A 19,828-nucleotide genomic window follows, 5' to 3' on the forward strand; every position below is an offset into this window, starting at 1 on the left:
GAATCAAACAAACAAACAAACAAAAACCACCACCACCACCACAACAGAAGAATGATCTCAAATAGAATAAGAAATCAGAACCAGAGTACAAGAGCTGGATGTGGTGGTGCACCCCTGTAATCCCAACGCTTCAGAGGCTGAGGAGAAGGGTTGTGATTTCAAGGACACCCTGGGCTGTACAATGAGTTCAAAGCCAGCCTGAACCACAGAGTCAGACAATGTCTTAAAACTTGAGACAGCAGGCTTGATGTCAATCTAAGATACATAGTGGTAACATCTTATTCAACTAGGATATGTTTATCAAAAGTAGGAAATTAATATTTGCATATTATTAGCTAAATTAACTAATGTATCTTTGCATAGTATTAACTAAATGTAAGACTATACTGATTTTTCTCAACATTTACTAATGTTCTTTTTTTTATTCTAGGATCCAATCCAAGATAGTACATTGTGCTTAGCCTGCTAAATTTTGAAACAGATTATCTTTGCAAGTAATATCCAGTTAAACTATGACAATTATAAAGAGTGTGGCATTTTAATATTTAAGATAAACTGTTCATTAAGATGCCACTTGTATTGTGATTATGAGCTCCTCCAGGAAGAGGCTCTATTATTTGCTTGGCACATTTTAGCTATATATAGTTTCACACATCTTCTCCAGGATGTGATCACAGCAGGCAGAACTGAAAGTCTGAAACATTCAAGGCATTCTAACTTTTAGTGGAAAACAATCTCATTGTTTCCTAATATAATTAGTAGGTTAGGATCTTATTCCCAAGACAGCTATAAGAGCTATATCATTGTAACTTATTAATACATTAGAAGCGTGACCCAAACATTATTTTCCAGCCACAGAAACCACAAAAGATCTCACAATCAGACTCTTACTCAGCAGACCTCTAGAGGGAAGAATGCTTGCCAACAAAACCCAAACCTCTTTCTAGAAGTAACATCTGGGATAATTTGGGGGAAAGTAAAGTTAATTTATAATTTTAAATGTAAATGTAAATTCAGACCTGTGGAGGTATATTTAAGTTTTACATTTTTTCATGTATGAATTATATGAGAAACTTGTGTTAAGGTAATGATGTTTGGGTTTAATCATAGTTAAAAATAAAATAAATTTATATGTCTATCATTTTGAGAAAAATATTTTAGGTATTAAAACAAAGGAGCTATACTTAAAGCTAGTCTAAGACTTATTCAGACCAAGACTGTTAGAGAGCTTTGCCTGGTATATATTCCATCCAGTTGATACCACAAATAATACTTCCCTTTAGATGCTATTATCAATCATAGGCTGACTTGTACCATTCCTGCAGGAGGTATATTCTTCTTTCTTTTTCTCTCCCTTCTTCTCTCTGTCTCCAGCTCAGAAGAAAACAATTCAAGACTTACTTATTTTGTAAAACCCAAACAAATCAAAGACAGGAAGAATGCAATGAGGAACAACAAAATATTTTGTCGTGCAGTAGAGTATAAAGCGGGCAAGTGAAGATGTTATATATTTAGGTTTTCATTTAGCAGTTCATTTTCTGGAGGAATAAAGAACATAGAAATTTAACTTAGTAATTAACAAAAGAAAAATACAATGTTTTCATGGCACCTTATTGCTTCAGGATCACTTTTTCATATACGTTATTGAGAAGTGGCTTTATAGTGTAGGCACGGTGGACATGAGTGTTGACACAAAGTAAATAACATATATTGTCCTGTGATCTTGCTTTCAAACTTAACCTTCCTTGTGATGTTTTGATTTTCCCCAGCTCCTGTGCCGAGTAGAACCTGTATTCCCTCTTTGTGCTCTCACGACACGTGACCAATTGATTTTATTTATTTCCATGACAATGCTTATTACATTGTCACTACTTTCAGGGGCATCATCTTATTCAACTTCTTACAAAGAATGACAGTAGTCTGCTCTGAATCCATTTATTGAAGTCTTAATAGCTAGCAATGATATTTGGAGACTGGGAATTGAAAGAGGTGACTGGATTAAAACGAGGCTGTGAGTGTACCCAACCCCATATCACTGTAGCTTTTTAAACAGAGAAAGTCACACTCACAATCACCCACGATATGTGCCAAAAAAATCAAACCTGAGAACTCTTTGATCCTACACTTCCAGCCTCCAGAACTGTGAATGTTTTAGTTCAAACCACCCGGTCTGGTTTTTGTTACAGCAACCCTCAGGAATTAATACAGATAGTCACAGGTGGATCGCATTTGCTAAGCGCCTCAAAAGTGATGATAGTTTTTATGTAATTGAAAACTAATAATGTATGTATATTTCGTATGTAGATTATTTCTGCACACACTTCAAGTTTTAGGAAATTGTGTGTGCATTCGTGTTTCCTTTGGACTAATCTTCAAGTTGTCTTTGTGAATTTTTGTTTCTTTGTAAGGCAGTTCAATGAACCATTTGTTTTAAGTGTTATAATTCAGAATTTTTGAAAGAATTCTTACCCATTACAAAAATTCCTATCATGAATACAGTTGGTTTCCTTAGGCAAATAATTGTGTTCTACAATTCAATTACATGGACATTTTATTCAGGTACAGGGCATAAAAAACTTTCAGGATTCAAATTAATTCAGAAAGAAGTAGCTCTGGATTTAAATTTTCTATTAATTTTTAATAAATTTTGATTATTTTTCACAATTCTTTTAATTTTTATGATAGATGTAGAGTGAGGAAATACAGTAAGAGCTAATACTTTTTGTATAACTACAGAGAAAAATTCTACAGGAAAATTAAGTCATAAAAGTTTGGTCTTATCTGTATGATTTGTGGAATCAGCAGCATAACTGGGCCCACTTCACTCCCTGCTCTTACTCTGCAAAGGCTTCCCCTGATGTTTGTGTCATCTTGAGGACCCTGAATGGTCAGTCGATCTTCAAGGGTTCATTTTCCATTTTTCCCTTTTCTTTCTGTGCTTTGCCAAGAAACTTCCTTGAGGAGCCTAAAACAGGGTAAATTAATTCCTTCTCCCCAGAAATCTCCTTTTCCTGACAGCCCCACGACTCTCCCTGTCCCTTCACTCCAGTCTGTGCCCCTGGTTGGGACTTCTGTAATCATTTGGGTAAAGCACGTCTCTTGTCATGGTCTGTCTCCTTACCTATTATTAGTTTTTAGAGCTTTTATTAATATTTGAGCATTATATCTTTGTTCATCTGTTTGTTATCTCTTTGCTACTAGAATTTTAACTTCTTAAGGGCAAGGACTTTGTTAAATGGATAAATATTTGTGGTGTAAAGTCTGAGATGACAACTTTCAATCATCCTTAATGATATAATGATGATGCAATAAACAGTCAACTAATGCTGAGGAGCTCTATCATGGCACACATTGGGTACACCATGCCACGTCCCAGATCTCTGCATTTGTTACTTTGCACTGTGTAGTTAACCTTTTGGAGAACACCTGTACTGCTCTGAAGTTTCATTTACCTGTCAGATCTGCCCTAGTCATCAGGAGCAAAACCTCCAGTAACACTATCCCAGCAAAATATCACACCGTGCGCCATGTGTATACTTAACATTTCCTAGTAATAGAAATATGTCTAATAATGGTAGTTATATTTTTTTTAAAGTAAAAAGGATAATATTTATTTATTCAGCCCAGTATGTCCAAAATATTGTAATTGCAATATGTAATCGTTAAAATTTATTTGTAATGAGATATCCTATTTTGAAAATTTGTCTTTAGATTCCAGTGTATATTTTACATTGGCAGCATATCACAATTTAGATGACAAAGTTTGATAGCTAAAGAAAAATGTAGTTCTACCAAAATAATAAAGTTGTTTGTAATGCAAAGGTATTTTACATTGTTTCAGTTTTAAAATTTGGTAATGTAATAAACAAATAAATAAAATTAACAAATTGGCTGGCCAATACCAACCATATAGCAAGCGCTGCACAGCAGCACGTGGCTGGTGGGTTCGCTACCAGGCAGTGAAGGAGGCACAATTTGAGAGGCTGCCTCCAGGCTACGCCTGATTGGAGCAGCAGCAGTCCGCCCCAAAGCAGCCGAACCAATCAGACTCTCCCTCCCAGGATTTTGAATTTGAACTGAGACACAAGGAGACTGGCGAAGCTGGGTACCTAGTCGCGGTAGTGGCGGAATTCCAAAGGGGAGGTTTGCGCGCAGCTGCTGACGAGGTCCCCACAGCCTCCCAAGCGTCCACCCTCCGTAGTCGGTTATTCGGTTCTTTGGATTCTAAGAGACAGACGAATATGTTTCCGATACATTTTTTCTGTTTATGCCAGTTCAAGATGATTTCTATTGCTTGTGATGGTATTAAATAAATGAAGAAAATCTTGACAAATAAATTTCTCTAAAAGGAGATACATAAAAGAGCACACTTATCCAGAAGTACATACATTTATAGAAAACTGCCTTAGGAAAAACTCTAATTGTCCAGGGTGTTAACAACGCTTAACAAAATAAAGCATACTGCAGATAATTCAAAATAATAAAGTGTTTAAAAAGGAGCATTTATTTGATTTTGGAATGGATTTGTGGGAATTGGATGGGTGGGAATGAGGGCAGAGCAAAAATAAGACACAGATTCCTAATTGTTTTACAGAGAATTTAATCAGCATGAATTTTCCAAGAATGATGCTGATCACACAGCAGGTGCTTGATAAATGCATGTTGATTAATGTGATTTGGAATACACCAGCTGTCAGTGAAAGAATGGGGTCCACAATCAAACCATTTGACAGAAGAAAGCCAGGATGGCTTTTAAAATGAGTAATAACATGGCATTGCAGATACAAATAATCTAGAGATGATGTTGCCGCCCTTGAGGTCCTTCCTAGATGAGAACAAGATAATCATACTCTGCTTTGGGGAGGGAGGCATTTAGGGTTTAAAGCTGTGAATGGAGGTAAGCACCTTTTGTAATCATTTGTTTCTAGCCCTGAGTATCTGGAAAATCTACATAGTTGTGGTGAATCTTTGGCACGCATATTTTTCTTTTAAGACAAAAGATGTGAATGTATGAGTTGTTTTTCTAAACTGAAACCTGAATACTCAGGTTTAATTGCAGTGCTGGCACGTCTCAATAACTAAGCCAGGTGTGGTGGCTCACACCTGTAATTCTCAGCATTCAGAGGCTGAGGCAGGAGGATCATTATGAATTTGAGGCCAATCTGGGCTATAAAGTGGGCTCAAGCCAGCCCGAACTGCATAGTTAGACCCTGTCTTGAAAAATCACACACACACACACACACACACACACAAAGTGGGTTTTGGGCTGCAGTTCGGCACTCACCTCTAAGAGGTTTGCCATCCCTGGTCTAGAGCTGCAGGGATGGAGTCTGAGGCCAGGAGGGTTAGGAGGAACGTGCACAGTCATGAGTAATCTGCCCTGATCCTGGAAAGTTTTGGTTTTCCCTCCTCTTAGCATCAGAAACCAGTATTTAAATTCCACAAGTCTGAGGTGGGGTATGAATTTCCAGGGTGTATTTTCTGCCTGACTCTTTTTCTCCAGCCACATTTAACTGCTGGCTCGAACACAGGGAAAGAATTGTTTTTAACTCATCCTGGAGTTTGGCTATAAAGTACAGCAAAGCGAAAGAAAAGTAAGTGATGTGACAGTGTGTGCCAAGGCGTAGTTACAGTGGAGGACTGCAAAGTGTAGGCAGAGACGTGGGCACACATGAGGGGTGCAGCAGGGCGCGGCGCCGATGCCCGGGTCAGAGGGAGCCTGGCAGCCAGGCGGGCGGGAGCCAGGAGGAGCCGCAAAACAGCAGGTAGACTTGACGGGTCTAAAAACAAGGAAGCTGGAAAATGCAGTCTCATGTGGGGACAGTCGGGAAGTAAACGGGCCTAACCTCTTTAGGGGGACAACATGGAAATATACAGCATATAAGACACACTGTTTGGCAATTATTTTTCCCAGAATTCATAGAACAGTTGTACTTGCGTAAAAATAGCATGGGTTTTTAAAAGAAGTTTGTAACAGCAAAAGATCAGAAAAAACTTAAATACACACTAGTAGCTGGCTTCTTTTTTTTGATGCCAGGGATCAAACTCACGACCTTGTGCTTGCCAGGCAGGCACTCATGCCACTGAGCTAAACCCCCAGCTCTAGGTGGCTTCATGACTAAGTTATGATACTAGTATACTATATAGCCATTTCAAAAGTAAGAATTTTGAGGGGCTGGGGATTTAGCTCAGCGGCATAAGCGCATCCCTTACAAGCAGGCAGTCGTGAGTTCGATCCCTGGTACCGATAAAAACGAAAAAGACAAAAAAAAAAAAAAGTAAGAATTTTTTTTAGAAAATCATCATTTAAAGACTTTAGTACAATTGAGAGGCCAGGATCATCAGTTCATGTTAGAACCATGAATGAAAGAAAGATGGTCAGGAGACAAAATATTTACACAGTCTCAAAGAAACAATCCGTATCATGAATAGTATGGTTGAAATCTAAATGTCTTCCAAAAAGTTCTTTGTGGTGAAGACTTGGCTGTCAGCTGATAGACTTTGGGGAATGATTGGTCATGAGGGCTCTGACTTCATCAAGTGGGTTTTCCACTGATGAGTTCGTGGGTTGAATGGGCTTTTAACAGGCAGCTGGCGAAAGTTACTGAAACGCACCTTTGTTTACCTTGTTCCCGGGCTCGCTCTTCCTCTTTTCTCCAAGTCTCTCTGCTTCCTGGCCACCATGAAGTTAGCAGCTTTCTTGTGCCAAACCCTCCTGCCATGATGCTTCTGCACTGGAGCCAGCCTCCCTGGGCTGAAACTTCTGGAACTATGGCCAAAATAAGCCTTTCCTCCCACGAGCTGCCCTTCTCAGATATGTGTCCACAGTTACAGAAGGCTGACTAACACAACTGACTGGCACAAACTGGCTTTATGGTTCTGATATGATACAGGTGGAGATACAAATTGTTATGATAACTCTCGGAAAAAATGTTTAATGTGAATCTAACCATAATGAATGAATTAGATAACTCTAGAATTTGAACCTAAAAAATATAAATGTTATGAAAGATTTTAAAAAAAGAGTAATGAAAGAGACTAAAGAGATATTTCTAATACATGCAATGAATAAGATTGGGTTAATTCTGGTTAGAAAAAGCGGTTCTGAAGGTCATTTGGGAGGAAATTTATACTAGATAGTATAGAATTGATATTAAATTTCTGATAATGAGACGGTAGGTCTTTGTAACAAAATGTCCTTGCTCCAGGAGAAACGTGGGAAGTGGTGAATTAGTGTTGGCATTTCCAAATGACTCAGCGAAGTTCCGTTAGGAGAAAGTGGACTACATGTTTTCATTATCAACCCTACTGCTATGATTTTTCATGTGTGTGATTATTGTGATAAAATGGTTTAAAATAAGGAAATTTTACTAAAAGTAAGTGGGAATGACTTGTAATCCACAGTTCCTGAACAAGCCCAGTAACAATCTAGTATTTAAATTGTATCCATATCCAAAGAAGTCCCAGGTTGGACATGGAGACACAAGCCTGTTAATCCCAGCACTCGGGAGACTGAGGTTCCAGATCACCAGAAATTTGAGGCCATCCTGGGCTATATTGTAAATTCAAAACCAGCCTGCATTACATAGCAAAACCCGGTCCCCTCCCCTCCCAACGAATAAACCAAACCCAACACAAAAACAAGCCAGAGAAATTTCAGGATGAGATTGGTTATTATTATCACATGAACATCAGAAAAGCCTCATTGGAGGGAGAAAGAGATGGTAGAGAAAAAGGAAGACAAAGAGACAGACAAACATGCAGTTGCTCAACTGGGTGTAGTGTGGCTCACGCCTGTGATCCCAGGAGGCTGCAGCACGGAAGACTGCTGGGAGTTTGAGACCAGCCTTGGCTACAAAACGAGCTCACGGCCAGCCTGAACTACACAGCAAGATCCTGATTCAAAAGGACAAATAAAAAAAACAAAAATCAGACAAAAGATGTTACTCACATTTATTGTTTGGCTATAAGAGGTAATCTTGAGCATGGCACAGTGTATTAATCCTATTATTCTCTACCCAGCTGTGTCCCAGCAACATGAATCTGGGCCTAATCTCTGTGGAGAGATGGCTGTTAACTTAGGAAAGGGCGAGTGAAATGTCTAGATTCTCTGAGATGTGGGGCCCACAGAGCAACACTGCGCCTATAAACATGAGGAAGTGAGAGGCTGCACGGTGGGCCTCTCAGCAGATGAGGGAGAATCCTCCTGGCTACCAGGGTCCTCTCATAAAGGCAGACTCAGCCCAGTGAGTTCTGAGGGAAAAACGAGACTGCAGTGCTGGGGACCAAAGCCAGGGCTTCAGGAACTCTAGGCAAGTGCTTTAGCGCTAAGTCGTATCCCCAGACCTATTTTCTTCAAGTTATTAAAACCTATCATAGCTACAGTCTGCTGTGACCTATAAAAACATGATAAGCATAGCTGATTTTATAGAAAAATGCATTAAGGGAGATCATCAGCACTCTACTATGATTAAAAATACATTTAAAAATGAAAAACATAAATTCTATCACAGTAAGTCTCAAATATAATCCAATACTAAAAATCAAGTTTTGAATTGGCAGATGCAAGGATAAACCTGATTATAGCATTCGAAGGGATACCATGGAGGTAAAGTATATTACTGTTTTTTGTTATTTCCTGATTTCCCTGTAAAAACATTGTGGTTACCAATTCGTTCCTGTTAAATACAGCAGATGGCTTTCTCTGGCTTATGGAATATGTGCAGAAGTGATGTATCCTGAGCATCTGAACACAAAATGTAAAATACACCCGATTCAGCCCAGAGACTGAATGTTTCACCACTTGAGAAAGCCTTGTCTGCATCAAAGCTAGAGACAGAGCTAGAAAACTGTTGTGCCAGGAAGTTATCTTTTTGTGCTGGACTGAGGATCCCAAGGGAAAAGCTAAAATGATTTAGTCAACAGGGCTTCGGCCAGTAGCCTTATGGGTGTGTTTTCTATCAGTGTAATAATATATTACCAAAACATTCAATGGATTAAAATGACACGAATTTGTACCCTACACTTCTGAAAGTCAGAAGTCAGAGACAGGTCTGAGTTCCAGTCAAGAAGCCCCCAGGAGTGCTCCTTTCTGGGGGCGTCATGGAGAATCCGCTTTCTTGTTTTGCTCACCTTGAAGCTGCCCACCTCCTTGCTCCATGGCGCTTTGCTGCACGTTCAAAGCCCACAGGCTGCACCTTCTTTGTCCCCAGGCTCCTTTTCCTCTGACTGCAGCTGGGAGGGAAAGCCCTTCACTTTTAAGGATGCGTGTTACCAGACTGACCTCCCCCGAGGAGCAGTCTCATTTCAGAATCCTTAATCTTGGTCGCATTTGCAAAGTGACGCATGTGTACAGGTTCCAGTTTTGTTAAACCAGCACTGCCACACCTGCCTGTGCACGGTGGGGCAAAGGAACTGAAGACAGAATGTCTGTGAAAGGACCCGTGCAGGGCCTCTGTGTAATGCTCCGTGATATTTTTGGTGGTACTAGCGAATGAATTTAGGACCTCCACGTGGGGATCTCCAGGACTATATTCATGTCTTATTTTGAGATGGAGTCTCACTTAATTGCTAAATTTCCCAAGCTGAGCTTAGACTTGCTGCCCTTTCATCTCAGCATCCCAGAGTACCGGGACTAGAAACATGTAACAAACACCACTCTTAACTGTGTTTACATGTTTCTCCTATCACTTCCAAGGAGACAAAGAGGACGTTCAAGCCATACAAACTAATACAACCATGTAGCGCTCCAATGTTTCCTAGGAGATTTAACTATAAAATAGGTTGACTTCCTCAGGCCCAGCAGTAGTGGAAGAGAATTGTTCATGAATTTAAGAAATGTATCTAATAAAAACATTTTTCCTTTCATTGCCATAAAAAAATTCAATGCATGTATATGAAGTTATTTTATTATATTTTTTTGAGACAAGGTCTTGCAATGCAGTTCAAGCTGGCTTTGAGCTCACTTTGCATCCCGGCCTGGTCTTGAACTCACAATGATCCCCCTGCCTTAGCCTCCCCCATGCTGAGATTACAGGCATACACCACCACACCTGGCTATTTTATTGTCTTTGTAAACATTAATTTTCATTGGCTTTGTAGTATGCAGTTCATGATGACAGCAAGGGGTAGCTTTTAAAAATGAAATTCCAGGAATGTATTCTAACTTTCATAACTCCAAGTCATTTCATAATTCTAGAAAAAAGTCAAGGTGATATTCCACCAGAAACAATAATAAATTTAATGTGTGTGTACATTCATACATACATACTAGTAAGAAGAAAAACTCACTTTGAAAACTATTGTATTGCACTTTAAAATTAAGTGTGCTTTACTATGTAGTAGAAATTTCAAAACCATCTTTGAAATAATCTCTACATGTTTACCATAACAGCAATCATCCTTTACAGCATTTCTCTTAAATATTTCAACTTAAGAAATAGGAATTAGAGCAACCTGCTTGCCTCCCTGGTAAGCAGCCATGGATCGGGCAAGCAGTGGCCGCCCCAGCGGAGAACCAGCCAGCGTCTCCAGAGATCCATGCCATGTTGGAACTTAGGGCGCTGGGAAAGGAAGCAACCTGCTTGCCTCCCTGGTAAGCAGCCTGAGCCTACTGGCATGTGAGCTGAGAATCTAACATCCCATCCACCCCCCACCCCCGTTAGCAAATGAGAGCCAGAGTTCTGAGCATCTCTTGGGAGGCTGACTATATGCAATATGGCAAATAAGGGGGATTTCCTTCTACCATCTCTTTGAAGGCAAATATTGCTAGCACTGTTTTGCTTTGTTCTGATTAATTGTACTGCCCTATTCAATTTTCTGTTTTGATAAGTTCTATTATGTTCTGTATTTCATTTGATTTTGCTATACCTGATTGAAAGAACAACTATTGTAAAGATAACAAGATATACCATGGTACCTATTACTGATATCCCTGTGTCTTGCTCTGAAGTTCTGTACCAATTTCACTGCACTGTCTCACTTGGCTTTGTTCTGTCTTGTTCTGTTGTGTTTTACTACCTTCAAAATAAAAATAAAAGAAATAGAAGTTAACATTTTTTTTAGTTATATAATTATAGTCACAAAATTCCAGTAAATTCTAATAAAGCACTCTGAGTCAGAGTAAGGTCAGAGGCAATTGAAGTTAAAGCTGATTCTACGTTAGGTATCAAATGATGGTACCTGAGTCTTTTTTTTTTTTTTAGACAGGTTCTTACTGTGTAGTCCAGGCTGGCCTGAGCGCCCGGCGGTCCTCATCCTGTTTCTTGAGTGCTGGGATTGCAAGTGTGTGCCACCATGCTCAGTGGTATGCTAGTCTTTTACAAATGCTTGTGGGTATGCCTACGTGGTATACCAAAATAAGTTAATCTGGGAACACAACTCTTGTGATGGTGTTTCAACAAGTTATCTAAAGATATTGAAGTCTGCTAAATCATGTAGCTTTTGCACTTTTGGTAACTTACTTTTCTTCCATTCTAAAGGAAACTACATTAATTAGTAAGACAGATTTTTGTTGTTATAAATCTCATTAACTTGTGCTGTTTAGACAGAAAGTTTTTGTTTCCTTTTGCTGTGAGCGCTGGAAATTGAATCCAGGCTCGTGCACATTCCAAGTAAATGCTTTGCCACTGAGATGCAACCCTAGGCCAAATGGAAAGGTTTTCTTTGTGGTCCTCTTCTCTCATTCCCAATTTTGAAAAGGAAAAGTTTGAAAGTTTCCTGGTTGAAAAGATGAATTATGTTTCAGAGTCTATGCTGGCTTTTCATCAAGTTAATTGTCTGTGTGTCTGCCCCCAGACAGGTTCTGCACGGCCACTTTTCTTCTTGTTAGCTCCTGCTGACTTCTTACCTTGGTCGAGTGCTACTGTCGTCCTAGTAAGTCTCAACAACAAGATTTCCCGAGAGGTCCGGTGTGGTGGTGCACACCCAGGGAAGGGGCTGAGGCAGGAGCACCGCTGTCAGTCTGAGGCCAGCCAGGCTACAAAGTGAGTTCAAGGTCAGCCCAAACTACATATTGAGACCCTGTCTCAAAGAGAAAAAAAATCCCAAGAAAGAAACAGGAGAGATTGATTAGTACTACACGCTTCTTCAATCCCTTCAGAAGTAATTTTCTGTCGAATGTGACCGCCTGGAAATTATTTAACGTTCACCTAATTAACAGACACTGTTATTGTGCCTGTTATGTTTTGATTGGCTCATTCCTGCCTTGCACTGCTCTGCTTTATAACGGAAGGTCTGATGCCTCTGTGCTCCATTTCTCCAGATCCTTACCAATTAGTTTCGAGTTTGACTGTAGGAGTTACTGGTGGGAGAAAAGAGTTCATTCTGGCCTGGCACAGGCGGAGGAGGTGTTTCCTTGGCAGATTTGGTGCTGGCTTTATGGCTCCTCTTCCATTGCAGCGGAACTCCTGCTCTGGGCGCACAATGAGCTCGAAATGCGTAGTGGACGCTCTCATCCCTGGGCAGCATTCCTTCCTTTGTCTCTACTCTGACCCTTCCAAGACCTTTGCAAATGTTTTCCAGAGTTAAAGTCTCTTTTTTTCCAGCTAGGTACAGTGCCAGGTATCTGTAATCCCAGGTACTTGGTAGGTGAACCATAATTATCATAAATTCATAGTCAAGATGTGCAAAATAATGACAACTCATCACACACACACAAACAACTCACCTCCTTCTGAACTAAGTAAAGTGATTTATTTTCCTGACTTATCTGCTTGCATTGATTATGGATTAAGTTATTCCCACTGCCATGATAGCTTTGGAAAACCAACATGTTTTAAGTTTTTCCACACCTTCTCTGGAAAACTGTCCTCCTCTAAACTCTTATTAGTCACATTTTATATACTCTTAGTTCTAATCACATGGCTCTCCACTCAAATGCAATGCAGCCAGTATTTTGGCTTGTTCCATGGTGCACACAGGATCCCCAGAGTGTTTTCTGAGTACCTAGAACATGGCTGAAGGCAGCAGTGAAAGTCCTTGGCCTTTGGGCAGTACACAGAGCTAGGTTTATCTACTGCTTAGAGATATATGCCAGACTGAGGCCGTGGGTTCTAGTGGTTACCTGAAATTTGCAAGTCCAGAAAATGTTCAGGCAACAGAAGGTGTCGGTATAATTTCAGGTGCCATGGTGGTTTAGGTGCTGACCTACCTAGCTCTTCGTCTGTTTGCCAAATAGTTCAAGCAGCACCATTTGTGGGTTTTGATTCAAGACCAGGAAGTTGGATAAGAAACTTCAAAAGGTATGGTGTCAATGGAGTTTAAAATTCCTATGGGTAGTTCAGGCCACACTGGAGAGGGTATCTATGGCTGTCAAGACTTCTGGACTCCTCAGATTTTCCATGCAAGGACCAGGTAATACATTTAGCCGGGTGAATCTTTACTTCATGTCTTTTTACCCTTGATGTCTCTTTTGCTCACTGTTCTCTCAGGGAACAATGACGTGCCATATATATTTACTTTCTCAGTGAGCCAACATTAAATTCCTATTTTATTTCCCTAATAGCAACACAGTAATAATCTCTTCAAAAGTTTCAGAAGTTTATGACAACAAATTTTGAACCCTCTTAAGGTGACTTTGCATATAACAAAATCTTTCCCAATTATCCATGCATCTCAGACTACAGATTGCTTTCTCTAAATTGATTTGCACGAGATTCTAGAATGTGATTTGCTAATGGTCTTCCAACTTGGCTAGCAAAGGTCCTTTATTTGTTTGTGAGAGCCCAGTAGTCTCAACCTAAGGAAGTCTTGAAATTCAGTGAACATAAACTCAGTAGGTATTACTTTTGGTTAAGAAACAGACAACAAAAGAAACTTCTTTTTTGGAAAATAAAGAATTCAGTAAAATTCTTTGATATATATTTCTTTTATATATATTTCATTTCACTTAAATATAAATGAAATAACATTCATAGATATCAATAATATTCATTTTAAAATATGCAACTAGAAAAGAATCTTAATAGCAGCAGAGGTGGAAATGTTAATGATCTTTAGTGCAAAATATAATACCAGAGGTGAGGGTACAGCTAAGCAGTAGAGTGCTTGCCTAGCATGCGTGAGACCCTGGGTTCAGGTCCTAGCATCATGCACACGCGTGTGCACACACACACACACACACACACGCACACACACGGCTGGGACTGGAAATACAGGTCAGGAGTGTAGCACTTTAAAGAACACTAGAATATTTTAATGAAAGCTATTAACTGTGAGAAAAGTGATAATATGTTTTTAAAAAACTAATGTCTTAATAATGTCATGTACCACCTAGATCAAAAATCCAATAAAATAATTTGGGAGAACTTGACAAAAATTCTGAATATTATATGGAAAAATAAACATGTGAGGATAGTTAATATCCTTTGCTATCATAAGGCTAATATTACATTGGTTTATAAAATGAAAAGATTTTACAAAGCAAAACCAAAAGGCAATCTCATATTTTGTATTATTTTATGTAGTACATTATTTTGTTAGTAAAATGCTTTCTCTTTTTTTCTACTACTAGGGATTGAACCCAGGAAGAGCCAAACTATACCCCCTGGGTTGTTTGTGTATTTGGTTTTTTTTAAATTTCACTTGAGCTGGGCATGGTAGTGCAGTCCTGTAATCCCAACCATGAGGCAGAAGCAGGAGGATTGCTGTGTGGCAAATTCAGTGTCAGTTTGGGCCACATAGTGAGCTCGAGGCCAGTCTGAACTACATAGCAAGATCTTGTCTCAAAAAACAACCAAAGAAACAAATTTAAAAAATTAACTTGAGACAGTCTAAGTCTCCCAGGCTAGCTTTCACCTTGTAATCCTCCAATTTCAGTCTCCCAAGGAGCTGGGATTACAAGCAAGTGCCTCCAAGTATGAAGCAAAATATATCCTTAAAATATATATACACTTCAATTTTTACATTATAGTTTGCAAATTGGTGAGGCTTGATGTAATAAGATTGCACCTTATGAAGATGTGAACTAACCTGCTGAGTTCCTATTTGAATGCGGCAATCTGTCCCTTGGTGAGGATTTTATAGGTTTTTTCCTGACCTTGCTGGTACTGGCTTCCCCCACCAGACTCAGGATCTGCCCAGGCAATTTCTACAATGATAGAGTTTGAATTTTAAGTATACAGCCAGTGCTGTATTTCAATGCTTTCAATATTTGGATGCAAATCACAATTTCATTTAAAATTAGTCTTCAGCTTTTTATAATTAGGCATCTAGCATTTTTATTAAACACTGACATTATGACTGAGAAGATTAATTAGTGAATAATGAAGCTTTAGTTTTAATAGGATAGTTGTTCCAACCTCTAAAAAATATTTTTCATACCTGTTAAATGAACGATAATTCATGAAAATAATTCTTTGATCCTCAGACCATTTAAAAACCATATTTTAAAACTATATGTTCACATAGTTCCTACAGAAATATCAGAAGCAACATATAGAATGTTATTACAATAGTATAATCACCAAATCTTAAAAATTTTAATAATAATGGAGCCAGATGTGGAAACAACTGTAAAACTGTTTTATACTGCAACGCGTATTTTTAGCAAGTTTAAAGTGTAATTATAGTAATGGACTGGTGAAATGGATTCATCTTTGAAAAGCAGTTCAATGATGTAGCAAGGATGTGTTTTCCATGGTAAAGGGCCAATTCTACTCTTACAGTTCTTATTAAAATTTTTTGGAATAAAAATCACTTTTTACCCATGGCCCTTTTATTGATTTAATTATTCAAATTATATAGTACATGGCAACATGTTCTTGTTTAATATTTAAATGAAATCATCTATTTTTTTTTAACAAACTGCAAAAATTCAACAGCCTGGACCTCTTATGAGAAGCATGTTTTTCCTGCCACTGACACGTTTCTCAAAAAGGCAAAAGCAGCTCAGATAGGAGGTGTTATACCAAGTTTTGAAATCCAAGTGTAAATAATTTTGGTGAGCAGAGACTGATAACGATTCTAAGTTGTCAAAATACTGACAAGGAAAGCTGAGTTATACATAAAAAGGAAACGCTGAATAGCAAGACTTTTTTAATTTTTAGTGTACTCATACTGATTAATCTCATGCTTTGAAGCTGAATCAGTAAGGTAACTGTTAGCCACATGTGGCTACTTAAATTTAAATTAATGAAAATTTTAAAAACTTACTGTGATGGCAGATTTCCACACTGCAGGTACTCTGAAAGCTGAGGTAAGAGAATCACAAGTTGGGGGTCTGCCTGGGTAACAAGGTCAAGGTGTGCCTATCCATAAATACAAGGCTGGGACCGGAGCCCTGCGCTAGGGTACCTGCCTAGCACACAGGAGGTCCTGAATTGGTTTAATAATAATGGAGCCAGAGGATTTTATAGGTTTTTTTCTACTACTAGGGATTGAACCCAGGAAGAGCCAAACTATACCCCCTGGGTTGTTTGTGTATTTGGTTTTTTTTCGATCGAACTTACATAGTTTTATAATAATAAAATTCAGTTCCTTAGCTGCACGAGCCACGTTTCAAATCTTCAGGAGTCACAGTAGATGCAGAGAAATACTGGACACAGAAATAAAACATTTTCATCATGAAAATTCTGTTGGACAGGCGGCTTGGTGTGTGATCAGTCATATGTAAAAGGGTCATCATTATGTTTTATCAATGTTATTCATCTGGAAGTTTACCACAGTTTTTTTTAATCAGCCAATTCATGAATTATTTTTTAGAAGCAAGATATACAATTAGATACAATAAGTCAAAATTTTTGTTGCTTTTTTTGTCCCCAAAACTTCCCTGAAATATTAATACCTTCAAGATAGTAAGAAGCAATAATGTTTTATTGCAAATATCATTTGCCAGCTCCCAAGATATACAGTAACTTATTGGGAAAAGAAATATGCAGTGACTTTTGACGGTATAATATTTCAAGTGCTGAATCACTGGCCGTGATTCTGTTCTTTCCTTGACTGAGCAGAACAGCTGAGAAAAGCAAAAGCTTTTGTCTGCTTTTATGTAATCATGTAACCCATGGCATGCCCCGTCAGAAATAACTTTCTACAGCGGGTTTAGCAAGCATTTCTAGAACATGTTGTTGTTGAAAAATAATCTTCACTAAAGTACTTTAAGGTTTCAAATTATAAAATGTTTTTATTGTAATATAAACATTTATCTACTTCTTTTCTCCTTTTAAATTTCAAAATAACATTCTTCTTGGAAATATTTAAGGGATATAATAATATAGAAATAGATCAAAGTCGTTTACTATAGAACATAAAGCAGAAAATGTTTCAATATTTCTAGGTATTTTATAAACTAAACATTACTCTGGTCTTATAATCTAATAAAGATGTAGTACACACATGCACGCACAGACACACAGCAGAAAGAAATTAGTTAGATAAACTTTTGCAACACAAATCTTACTGTGAATATTAGATATAAAACCATTAAAACTTTAGCATACATAGACCAAAAATACATTAGGATTTTAATCCATCGAGGTCAAGAAAAATTTATAACAGAATTGAAAACTGATGATATAAGGAAATATATTCATAAAATGGTCATTTTAATTATAGAAGAACAATTATATGACTCTTTAAGTAAATAATGTAAAGCCACCCAGGAGATTCAAAACTCACTTATATTCTTAATAAAAATATAATGCTATATAAAATTAAAATAATAATTAGGAATTATGCAGTCTTTTTATCATCAAATGTTTCATATTGCTGTGTCATTTTTAGCCAATCCAATGAAATAAAAAACATAAAAAAAAAATACTAACCCAGGTGGGGTGGTGCATACCTGTAATCCCAGAACTCAGTAGGCTGAGGCAGGATTGTTGCGTGTTCAAAACCAGACTGGACTACAAAGTGAGCCCAAGGCCAGCCTGAAAAGCATAGTGAGACCGTTTCAGAAAGACCAAAAAAACCAAATAACAATAACCAAAAAGCCCCAGTAAACAGTAGAAAGGCAAAACTTTGTGACACTTCAGATTACATAACCACATAGAAAGAAAACCCTAACGATCAACCCATAGCTATTAGAATTAATGAGAGTAAATGTTTCTGTAGGATAAAAATTTAATTAGAGCTAATAGAAGCATACAGAATTAAACTGTCACTACAAAGTCAACATATTTCTTTTGTAAAATCATAAAAATCTACTTAGAGTACCCAAGTAAAATTCTTTTACTTTTTTGCCTTACTGCGGAGTGAACTCAGGACTTGTGTATGCTAGGCGAGTGCTACAGCACTGACCAGCATCTCAGCGCTGACTGACGTTCATCTTCGTAAACAAAGCTGCAGTGCTGTTTGAGAACAAACAAGGGCTCAGATAAATGGGGAAAACATCATGTTCTTCAATTTGAAAAATAAATATAACACAAAATTTATTTTAAAAAATTATTCCACAGATTTGATGGAATGTAATGAAAATATTATTTTTGGATATAACAATAAAATTCATAAGAAAGGGCAAAGAAAAATAAGTTTTTGTTTTTGTTTTTTAACAAAAATTGAACCCAGGACCTTGTGCTGCACAGCTGTGTTATATCCCAGGCCCGAGAGATTTTATCGAATAATAAAATCTAATAACATTAGTATCTGACAATTAAATATATTACTGTGAAACAATGCCTCTAATTAATCTTTCTTGCATTCCAAAACTGAGAAAGCCTCGCCAGTGGGCCATGCCAAGTGGTTTTCTTTTTCTAGTGAGCTGCCATCTGGTGGCCTCAACTAGCAATTAAATTTCCACTGCGGCCAGATGCCTGGAGTTGGCCGATTGCTGCTGCTTTATTTCGTTCTGGATAAGCAATAAAGGGAAGCCGAGTGCTGAGTCAAAGGGCGTTCCAGACACCTACCAACCTTCCTTATTTCCTGTATAAAATGATAGGGTGTCTGTATTTGGCAAAAATGTTGGTAATTATTGGAGCAGGGTGCTTTTGTGTATGTTTGCAAATTTCAATAGCAAAAAGTTAAAAACAGAAATGAAACATAAAATCACTCCTACAAACTATAAATGGCCAGTTAATACGTGAGTGAATCCTTAATTTCATCAATAATGAAAGACAATTTAAAATAACTAAATATTTTTTACTTTTCAGAAAAAGAACGTTAAAGCATTGGTAATTTTAAATGCTAAAGAGTACATGGGAAAAATCAGCATTTGATCGCTTGGTAAGAGTTGGTACCCTCTGTTGGAGGGCAGTGTAGTAACACCGATGGAATATTTTATGTTCAAAAAGTGCTTCATAGTTTTATAACTAGAATTTTATTTTCTTTCCCATGAAGTTACTCAGGAAAGAATGAAAAATTCTATTGCAGCATTGTTAATATGAACAAAACTTTAAACATAAAGTGATTATAAGATATGCATTAAGTAAGTTAAAATATCGTATAATGGAAAAGTCCATGTCATTTTAAAAGAATTGTTCCTTTGAATTAGCAAGAACTTATTTTGGTTAAAGAAAACAGTATAGGGCTGGGGTTTAGTTCAACAGCACAAGCGCCTGCCTGGCGAGCATGAGGTCATCGATCCCTGGTACAAAAAAAAAAAAAAAAAAAGGAAGACAGTCCATAAATTTTTAACTGGAGGTCAATAACCAAGTAACGACAGTGATTTTAAGTGGTAGAGAGTTCTTCATTATATAGTTCTGCAATGCTCAACTTTTGTTCATGCACATATATTATTTTTCCAATACAAAAAGGCTTTAAAATAAAATTTTAAAATAAATAAATTGGTCCTGGTGGCATATATAGGTAATCTCAACTACTAAGGGGCCGAGGATGAAAGATCACAAATTCAAGGCAATTTAGGGAAAGCCTGCCTTTAAAAATTTGAAAGAAA

General features: G+C 37.8%; 1 long non-coding RNA gene across 2 annotated transcripts; it reads right to left on the bottom strand.

The window, feature by feature from the left end:
- Nucleotides 1-9,892: 9,892 nt before the first annotated feature.
- Nucleotides 9,893-18,288, bottom strand: LOC134471262 (uncharacterized). Of its 2 annotated transcripts, none has more exons than XR_010040555.1 (3): nt 18,173-18,288; nt 17,783-17,867; nt 9,893-12,021 (listed from the first exon to the last, which is right to left on the bottom strand). It is a non-coding gene; the product is annotated as an uncharacterized LOC134471262 (long non-coding RNA). The 2 variants fall into 2 exon arrangements; XR_010040554.1 differs by lacking the exon at nt 9,893-12,021 and adding an exon at nt 15,513-16,534.
- Between the last annotated feature and the right edge of the window lie 1,540 nt (nt 18,289-19,828).

This window comes from Cavia porcellus, unplaced genomic scaffold (assembly GCF_034190915.1).
Source record: "Cavia porcellus strain 051 isolate PalLab524CR breed Dunkin Hartley unplaced genomic scaffold, mCavPor4.1 scaffold_18, whole genome shotgun sequence".
Classification (NCBI taxonomy): Eukaryota; Metazoa; Chordata; class Mammalia; order Rodentia; family Caviidae; genus Cavia; species Cavia porcellus.